A 9,997-nucleotide genomic window follows, 5' to 3' on the forward strand; every position below is an offset into this window, starting at 1 on the left:
CAATGTGATAAGGTATATAATATACTTTCAAAGAAAAATTGCTATATACATGCTAAACATTATTATAAAAAATTAAACTGCTTTTGCTTTGTAACAAGCAAACATAAGTGTGGGGGCTTTTATTATGTGAGTAATTTACTTGAGATCAATCTATCAGAAGGCACTTATCAAGGACCAGTTTTTGAAGCTAGCAATATATTAATAATCATGTCATCTTACTTTTACATGAGATAGTCTTTATACAACCATCATCAATTCTGAATCTTGTTTAGTTTTATATGAGGCAATACATTCTTCTAAATAATTCTCACGAACTGCAAGATGGTACTCTAATATTCATTTTAACAGATAGTCAAGCATATACAACTTAACAATTTGTTGTAAGAAAAGTCTGGACTGGGCATGGTAACATATGCTTGTAGTCCCGGCTACTCAGGAGGCTGAGGTGGGAGAATCATTTTGAGGCTAGGATTTCAAGACCAGCCTGGGCAACATAGAAAGACCCCCCCATTTCAAAAAAAAAAATAAGAAAGAAGAAAAACTTCCGGACGAAAGTTTCATAGCTATTTAAATATCATACACCATTTATATTGTTAATGTATAAATTTTGCCTATTTTCTATAGCTTTTTCTGATTTCCCAATTGGAATTTCATAGTATTTTTTTGTCAGATACCCAAAGTCAAAAGTTGGTCAGAATTGTATGTTGTCAAACTGACTTTTAATAGAGTGATGTTAATTCACTTGATTGTCATTTTCTGTGTCATTTAAACCAATATGAAAATCTAAATCATTTTCTTCATTCCTTCTGCAGCTCCTTCTATGGTTGGAATGTAGATTATTTTTAATATTTTTTTTTCTGTTCTTTATTGAATAACGATGTCTTCTTTCTTTCCACATTTTGCACAAACTTCAAGTTCATAGGCACGTGGTCTACACATTATGTAACTAGCCCGGCCGGCTCCACGAACAAATTTCAATGACCCTTACATTTTTTTTTTTTTTAATAATTCTTTCCCTTAACTAACTCCTTGACCTTTTAAGTTGTTTCCCAGAAATGGTGAATTTTCTCCAAGACAAAGACTTGAGATTCTGTTAGGTTATTAAATATGAAATTTCTAATTTCCTTAAGTACTAAGTTTGACAGTTGATATCTCCGACATTTCACTTTGACACTTATTGTCTTATTTTTATTGTGGAAGTACATCCTCAGTCTTTCAAACACATGGTTTGTGATTGTCTTTCAAAATTTTTTTAGAGAAATTTTTGTGAAACCATGGATAAGTCAAAAACTTGCGCCATTTTCGAATATGAGTTTCATCGTGGAACCATTACAGCTCTAAATATCAAAGAAGTGTTTGGGAAGGATGTGACTAATGAACACACAGTGTGTCGATGGTTTGAGAAGTTCCGTTCTGGTGATTTTAATCTTGAAAATGAGCCACAAGGGTGATCTGAGACCAAGGTTGATAATGAGCTGAAAGCTGTAGTGGAAGCGAATCCATCTCAACCTATGCGTAAGTTAGCAGCAAGGTTTGATGTTACTATTCCAACAATATTGGACCATTTGAAACAAATTGGCAAGGTAAAGAAGCTGGATAGATGGGTTCTGCATGAATTAAGTAGCCAAGATCGGTCAATAGAGACAGGCCAATCCTCTTGCACAAACAACTCTGCTCAAACTGCAGAAGCTGGACTTGGAAACTCTGTCATCCACTGTATTCACCAGACGTTGCACCAACTGACTACCCCCTCTTCCAGGCTTTAGACCACATCTTACAAGGAAAAATATTCAATTTGTAACAAACTATGGAAAATGCCTTTCGTGATTTCATTGCCACTCGCTCTCTAGGCTTCTTCACTGCTGGCATAAACCAGTTACCATTAAGATTGCAAAACTGTGTTAATAGTTTAGGCACATACTTTGATTAATTGTACTGCTTCTTGTTCGAGATATAATAAACTACACTTTTGATGTGAAATCAGACATTTCATATTTAATGACCTAATAAAGGCCTCTGGGCAGACTTCCTGATGACTCCTCACCATCCCCCACAATCTGCCCAAAGATATGTAGTCCCTCTTTTAAAAACCTATGATCTCTGTTAGTTGGGGTAGCGGAATTTGAGGCAGCTTCTCCTATTCTTCCGACAAGACATCTTTCACATTAAAAATTCACTTGTTCCTTGGCAGTCTTGGTTGTTTTAATAATTGGATCTTTGTATGATGAGCAACATGACCTAGACCAAAACTCCCTTGTGGTTTCAATAAAAATTATGTGATAAGAATTCTTCACTGTCTTTGGAAAACACTTAACACATTTTTTTTAGGTTTAGATAATGGTTTGTATTTGCTGTATTTTACATGCCATTCAAGAACTTCTTTACAGTGCTGACATACTCCATCATGAAGTTTTGCATTAATTTTCTTGGTCTGAACACTAATTAAACTTGTCATTTTTGAAGCTAAATGTATTAATATTTTGGTGCTTTGTAGGCCTGGAATGAGGCATGTTGTCTTTTTGGCAGCTTGTCACTGAAACCACAACCACCCGCTGCCAGGTGCAGGGAACAAGATGCCCGTAAGTTTTAATGTCTGGTAAGGCCAGGTCCCCCACTTAGTTTTGTTCGATGATTTCCTGGCTATCTTTGCATGTATGTTGTTCCATATGATTTTTATTATCAAGTTGAATAATTCCATAAAACAGCTTCTTGGTATTTTTTTTGGATTGTGTTAATTTAAAAATTAACTTAGGGAGAACAAACATTTTTAAAAGGTTGAGTCATCCTACCCAAGAACAAAAAATGTTGTTTCATTTGTTTAACTCTACTCTTTTCTGTCATTGAGGAATATTTAAAATTTTCTTTGTTTTCACATTTCTTATTGTTTATTCCAAAATTTTAACCTTTTTTGTTGTCTTAACTGAATGTTTTCCTACCATCATTCCTATAACTGATTATTGTGTATGTGAAGTATATTGATTTCTATATGCTAATTTTGTATCTTCCTAATAGTACATTGTTCATGGTTTGAGTTAGTTTCATTATTGATTTTCCTTTTTGATATACTATCATATCATGTGCAAATAGAGATAGTTTCACAACCTCCCTAACACATTCCTCTGCCTGAAATTGATTTATTTTATCCATTTGCATTGGCTAATACAACTATTACAATGTTGAATGTAAGTGTCAAATAGTGAGCATCGTTGCTTCTCATTATTAATCTTATTGAAAGTGCTGGTAGAGTTTCTTAAGAAGGACATTGCTTTTAGGAGTTTAGAAACACAGGTACATATACACAAATATATATTCAGCATGTCTCTGATTTCTGTTAACAGCTAAATGTTATATAATGCTAGTCATTTTTCTAAGTATTATACCTATGTGTTAATTCATTTAACCCTCACAATCACCTTATGAGGAAAGCCTATTATCATCCCTACCTTACCTATGAAGAAACTGAGACATAGAGAACCTTAGTAACTTGCCTGACTGAGGTCACACAGCCAATAAACATACCCAGAACTTGGACCCAATTATTCTGGCTCTAAAATCTGTGTTCTTAATCATTATACTATGCATTTGTCATATTCTGAATTATTTTAACTAATAAGGCTCTTTTCTCATATTTCTAATATGTTCCATAAATATTCTAGCAAAACTACACCATTTAATTATATTGACTTTGTAAAAATTATTTATATCTTTTAGGGCAAGTCTCTTCCTTAATAGTACTCTTTTACAAAGATCATTTGGATAGCTTTACTCATTTTTTTTGTTATAAAAGTAACACAAGGACATGATAAGCAGTGTAAACATTACAAAAGTATATGAAAGGAAAAGAGAAAAAGATCACCCTCAACTTCCACTTCCAACTCGGAAGTAACCATTATTAGCATTCTTTGGATTTTGTTACTCCACTTATAAACAAGTTAGTTTCCTATGCATGTAATAATTTTAAGTCCAAAGTGACTAAGTGGCATTTAAATCATAGACTCCTCCCAAGAGTGAGTGATATTTGAAGCTTTGAAATTATAATATGCCTTCCTTTCTGATAGGTATTCTAACAGGCACATTTTTCCAAAATAGACCAGTTTCATTGCAGATTTCATAATGCAGACAGCGTAGTTTTAATACTATTTGTAGAACACCTCAAAAATGAGCAAATATACAATATACATTTCATAGACTAGCAAACAGTTTAGCCAAGGGTAAAACATCTACAAACAACTGTATTTTAGATATATTTGGAAGGCAGAGTCAACAGAATTTGCTCAAATACAATGTGTGGGGTGTAAAAGAAAGAAAAAATGAAGAATCACACCAGGCTTTTGGTCTGACTCGCTGGAATAATGGAGATGACCAAGACACTGAGTGTAGACAGAGAAGATAAGACGACAAACAACTGAGCTCTGCAGTATTCCAATGTGAGAATTCAAGGAGATGAGGGACTAGCAAAGGAAACTAAAGTAGCAGTTAGTGAGGCAAAAGAAATACCCAGATAGTATGATACCTGGGAAGTTAAATAAAGTTTTTTGCAATCGGAAAAAGTTTAATGTTAAATGCTTCTGATTTGTCAAACAAGTTCTGAGAATTATTCACCAACTATACCAGGAGTGATGCCCCACTTTTTGTTACGCAGTGGAGAACCATACAGAGGTCATCTGCAGTTAGGATGGTCAATGTGATGGAAACAGCATGTGAAAGAGCTTTTCTGATTGATTCTGTTTCATTAGAGAAATAAGAAACAAAAGCATTAGTGGTCTTAGTTTGCAGCCACCCTTCACACAGACCTTGTACAAGGACTTGAATGCAAGTATTTTGGTTGGGAGGTGCAGGAGACAATAGGAGAGTAGTCATGGAAAGGGAAGACAGCCAGTGGAGATGCTTTAGTAAACCAGCTGCCACAGTGAGCGAATGAAGCTTATTTCCACAGGTAAACTCTAAGAAAGGTGCAAAACACACACCTCAGGAATATTCCACCTGAGTTGTGAAAGAGTTCTGATATTTATTCAACAACTCCTGAGAGTCATAGGAATGCTAAGTAAGGCAGGGGATTATCCAACACTTACGGTCTCCCTTGGGCACTGAGAAGTTACCTTCTTTTTATTAAGCTCACCTTAAAATACATACATACATACATATAGATAGATAGATAGCGCATTTACTTTTGTTTCTATTGCAGTTATTCTTCCACACATATTTTCATTATTTCCTTTGTCTCTGTTACATTTTGACCGTTTCTTAAGATTGTCTTTCTCTATATTCTTAGGTCTGGAAGCGAGAGAGAGACACAGGAAGCCTCATGTGTAGCAAAATGCTGTTTATTTTGAGCATCTGGGTGTAGATGGGTAGAGGCCAAAAAAGGCGTCCACAAGAGATAAGGGGAGAGCCTTAGGTTTTATAGAGAATTTTTCTGAGAGAAGTAAATAAGTTCTTTTCAAAGAACCAGGAGGGGTAAGAAGAATAAATTCCACTCTTGCATTCCATTCCTTTACCTCCCTAGGGAACAACTGGGAGGCATAAGCATCATCCTTATCAGGAAGGATGAGGAAAGTAAGTTCCCCTTTTGCATTTCATTCCCTTATCTCCCTAGGGGCCTGGCAAAGGCTACTGCCTAATACACCCCTAGGAAGGGGAGAGGGGTGGGTTTTATAGGAGGTTTGGGGAGGGTGAATTCTTTAAACCTAACATACATGATGTGATAAATTTCAGCAATATAAATTTTGTCATTTTGCTGATTTCAATAATGATTTTATTCCTGCTATTGTCTTTTTAGTTTTTTTCAAGTTACAAGTGCCTGACCCAATCAAACGTAAGTTATAAAGGAAAATTATTGGTTTATGTCAAATAATATCATCAGTGCTCCCTCTCTCCTTGTCTTCCCTCCAATATCCAATCTCCCCTTTTCTTCTAATTGGTTGTTTCATTTGCTCTACTGCAGATAGGCTTGTGTCACATAACTGGCAATGTCATCCACTGATGGATTTAGTTGAACATCAACCCGTTATTGTGAATCCAATGGCAAAAGTGAACTTTTCACGTGGACCTCTATTGCAGAGGTAAATTTATAAAATCAATTTGAAGTGCCAAAAAGGCATAGTCTGGGCCTTTAGGGGCCAGCTTCCTCCAGAGATTTGGTGAGATTTGCAAATAGTGCACTGGGAAATAATTTGGTCAGAGATATTGTAGATCTCAAGGCAGTGCCAACTATACATATTTTTTCTTAATTATTCCCCATTTATACATATGTCCCATGTGATGGGAGATACATGTAAGTCAAAAAGTTAAAAGGGGCTACAGGGATGCTGTTTGTCCCAACATACACTCTATCTGATATTATAGGTCCATAGGGAATAGGTGTGTCAGCAGAAATTAGGAAACGAGATTTCCAAATTATGCCAGCTATATGGCAGACTTCAAAGGCATATTTGGAGTCTGTAAATAGTGGCAGCTTTTCCTTTTGTTAATGTGCAAGCTCTAGTGAGGGCTATAACAAAATGGGCTCAAGGCATTTTGGGGTGAGCTTGAGTGCCCTGAGATACTCTGTCCTACATAATAGTTGTCTGTAGCCCTGGAGTCTGTACCTAGAGGCTTTATGGTCTCATTTACCTAGAGTCTTTAAAATAATGAGTCTAAGAGAGCACCCTGTTTATAGAGCAAAAGATCATCAACAGACTAAGCAAGTATTGAACAAGAGTGGAGATCTGGGTAAAGGTTATAGAGTCTAAATCAGTTTAGAGAATTTGAGAGAGTATTGAAGGAGACTCACAGTATCTCTGAGGTATTCAGGTCTGCATTAAGTATCCCCCTCTGAAGGTGAATGTAAAGAAAAATTGTGAATCAGAGTGCAACAGAATTGAAAAAAAGTTGAGCAGAGGTCAATTATTGTATTCTTAAAGTCATGTGAACTAAAAACCATTTGAGTTAGTTTCTATCTTCTTGATAAAATATTTAAGTGCTTATTATATTTTGGTAGTAAAATATCACATATAAATGGCATATATAGACACATAGACATACAGAAGTAGTTTAAATAGCTCTTACAAAGAATTTTTTTTACTGGCTCTTAAATATTACTATTTTTTATTCATACTATCAATTACCTATTTTATTGTTTTATGAAATTACTACATAAGCAACGATTTGCCTTTAGTAAGATTTCGCCATTTCTATATGTGTTTGCCATTTTCAGGGCCTAATACTTATACATGTACAGGTAGGCATAGCCAGAAAATAGAGTATTCAGTTCTTAAGAAATTAAGGATCCTATTTTTACTTTAAATCTTGGCTTAGGCTTTCAGATCTCTATGGTTAACTTAGGCAATGATTTTTCCTTGCCCAAGAGCACAAGAAAAAGACACAAAGGGACAGAATACAGAAATCTCTGCAAAATCCTGAGAACTGGAGTTTGTATTCTCTGTAGTAGTGCCACTTATTATTAGTTTTTGTCTGACCCAGTCAGACATTTGAGGCCTCTAACTGGATCTAAGCTAATTAATTATCAGATCAAATCTGATCTCAGACCTAGTTCAGTTTCTGTCACAACTTTTGAACCTGTTAGGATCAAAAAATTGCTCAAACTCAGAAAGCTCAAAACACAAATCTGTGGCACTTCGAGAGAGAAGTGACCTACAAGCCTCAGTTGCAATGAGAAAACGAAGGACAACGGGTCCAGCGGGTATGTTGCTTGGATTCTTGGTGCTCTCTGGGAGCTTTATCTCAAAACCAACTTTTGATAAAAATTAAACAGTTTAATTGAGTAAAGAGCAATGCACATATTGGGCAGCTGGATTAGAACAGGTTCAAAGAGACTCTAATGATGTAGCATGGTTGAAGGAGATTCATGGACAGAAAGTGAGGTACAGAAAATGGAAATGAGGTATAGAAACAGTGGGATTGGTTACAGCTCAGCATTTGTATTAGTTAAATATAGTTTGAAAAGTTGGCTGCCTTTGATTGGCCAAAACTTCATGATAGGCAAAGAGGAAGGGTTAGAAAGTAGTGAAGATGAATGGGGCATACTTTAGCTGGGACAAACAGCTGACATTTTGCTTTTGAATTTTTAAAGTAAAATATCTTTTTAAGTGAAACCAACGAGGGAGGCTTAATCTAGGTTACAACTTAATCAAAGAAGCAAGAGGTATCTTTAGAGAGGTGAAGAACAGTTTTTACAAGATCTAGAAAAGCCAAACAAAAGCAGCTAGTTTGATAAGGAAAACCCCCATCTGTTACTTGGCACATCAGCCACCCAAGACCCCCACCCCTCATGGAAGACCCGCATCAGCATAATACTAACCTATTACCTGGCCCATCAGCATAACAGTAAAATCTATTATCTGACACATCCACTAACCTATTACCTGGCAGGCATTAACCACCTGACCCCCCAGACCACCCCAACTTAATAAAAGTGGGAAAAATCGGGTAGACAGGCCTCAGGATTTGGTGGGGAGGCCCCTCTGAGCCCACCGGTGAATAAATTTTGATTCTCCAACTTTCTGTGTGCCACTCGGTTTGTCCTCAGGACCACTTGCTATAACATTTTGGTTCCCTGACCAGGAAAACCGACAGTGCTGGCCCCTTGAAACTACTGGTTCGGGGACAGGCGCAGCGACCGGCGAGACCTCTGCGACAGAAGCGAATCGGCACCAACTGCCATTTTGCGGAATATCTTTGCTCCTCGGGAGCTCCTGCTGGCCGTGGGTCCTCAACTCGCCTGGACACGCCAGAGTGAAGAACAAGTCAAATCAGGTCTGGAGGCACCAGACCAGGTAAGGTCCCAGGACCTGCCTGAGTCAGGCCCGTCAGATGACGGAAGAGGAGCTTGATCGCCTCCTGAGTGCAGGGAATTCCCGGGGTGGGAATGTGTAACCTCTGCCTGTCTGAATGTGTGACTGAAGAGTGACTGTGGTTTCACTGCTACGGCTATGGAACTTGAGTGGGTCCTCATCTGCAATTCTGTGGTGACCTCATATGGCATAACAGTGATTCACTCCCCTAAAGGGAGCAACCAGGCCCAGGGTTTACACGGGCACACCTTCACTAAGATGCGCATAAGTTCCCACGAGGGATGTGGCCAGGCAGACACCTGAGAGAAACCCGCCCCTTTGTCTGTTAAGCTGCGACACCGTTCAAGGGTCTAGGATGGGTAGCGTAGAATCTAAGCCTACAGTTCTTAAATGCATGTTAAAGAACTTTAAGAAGGGTTTCATGGGAGATTATGGCATCACACTGAGTCCCAGTAGACTTAGGGCCCTCTGTGAACACGAATGACCCACATTCGGGGTCTACTGGCCCGCAACAGGAACCTTAGACCACAATTTGGAGAATTGTGACCGGGAATCTGGGCCACCCTCACCAATTCCCTTACATAGATTCATGGCTAGAGATTGCTGAGACCATGCCCCCTTGGGTCCGGTTCTGTGCTAATAAGGGACAGAGCAGGATTTTTGTGGCCCAAAGGACCAGAGACTCCAAACTATCCAAACACATCTATCAGGAAGCTCCTGAAGAGGATCCACCATTACCGCCCTACAACCCTACTATGACACCTCCTGAAATACCCTCGAATCCACCAGACACTCCACCACCATCAGTCTCCCCACCGCCAGTTCTGGACCAACCTGGTGCCTACACTCCCATCACCCTCCCACTATGGTCAGCTCAGGCCCCAACTTCAGCCCTCCAGATGCCCCTGCGTGAGGTGCGAGGTCCGATGCAGGTTATGGATGATGGGTCCGTTCAGCCAGTCCTGTACTATCAGCCCTTCTCCACCACTGATCTTCTGAACTGGAAGCACCACACCCCACCATATTCTGAAAAACTTCAGGCCCTCGTTGACCTCCTGGAGTCCACCTTTCAGACCCACCATCCCACTTGGGAAGACTGCCGCCAGCTCCTTCTGACCCTTTTTAACACGGAAGAATGATGCCAGGTTGTAGCTGGGATCTGGATGTGGCTCCAGGACCAGGCTCCAGCAGGGACCTTGGATGTG

General features: G+C 38.7%; 1 pseudogene; it reads right to left on the reverse strand.

Moving 5' to 3' along the window:
- Positions 1–733: 733 nt before the first annotated feature.
- On the reverse strand, positions 734–8,662 carry LOC105817725 (annotated as a pseudogene).
- Positions 8,663–9,997: the final 1,335 nt, after the last annotated feature.

This window comes from Propithecus coquereli, unplaced genomic scaffold (assembly GCF_000956105.1).
Source record: "Propithecus coquereli isolate 6110/MARCELLA unplaced genomic scaffold, Pcoq_1.0 Scaffold421, whole genome shotgun sequence".
Lineage (NCBI taxonomy): Eukaryota > Metazoa > Chordata > Mammalia > Primates > Indriidae > Propithecus > Propithecus coquereli.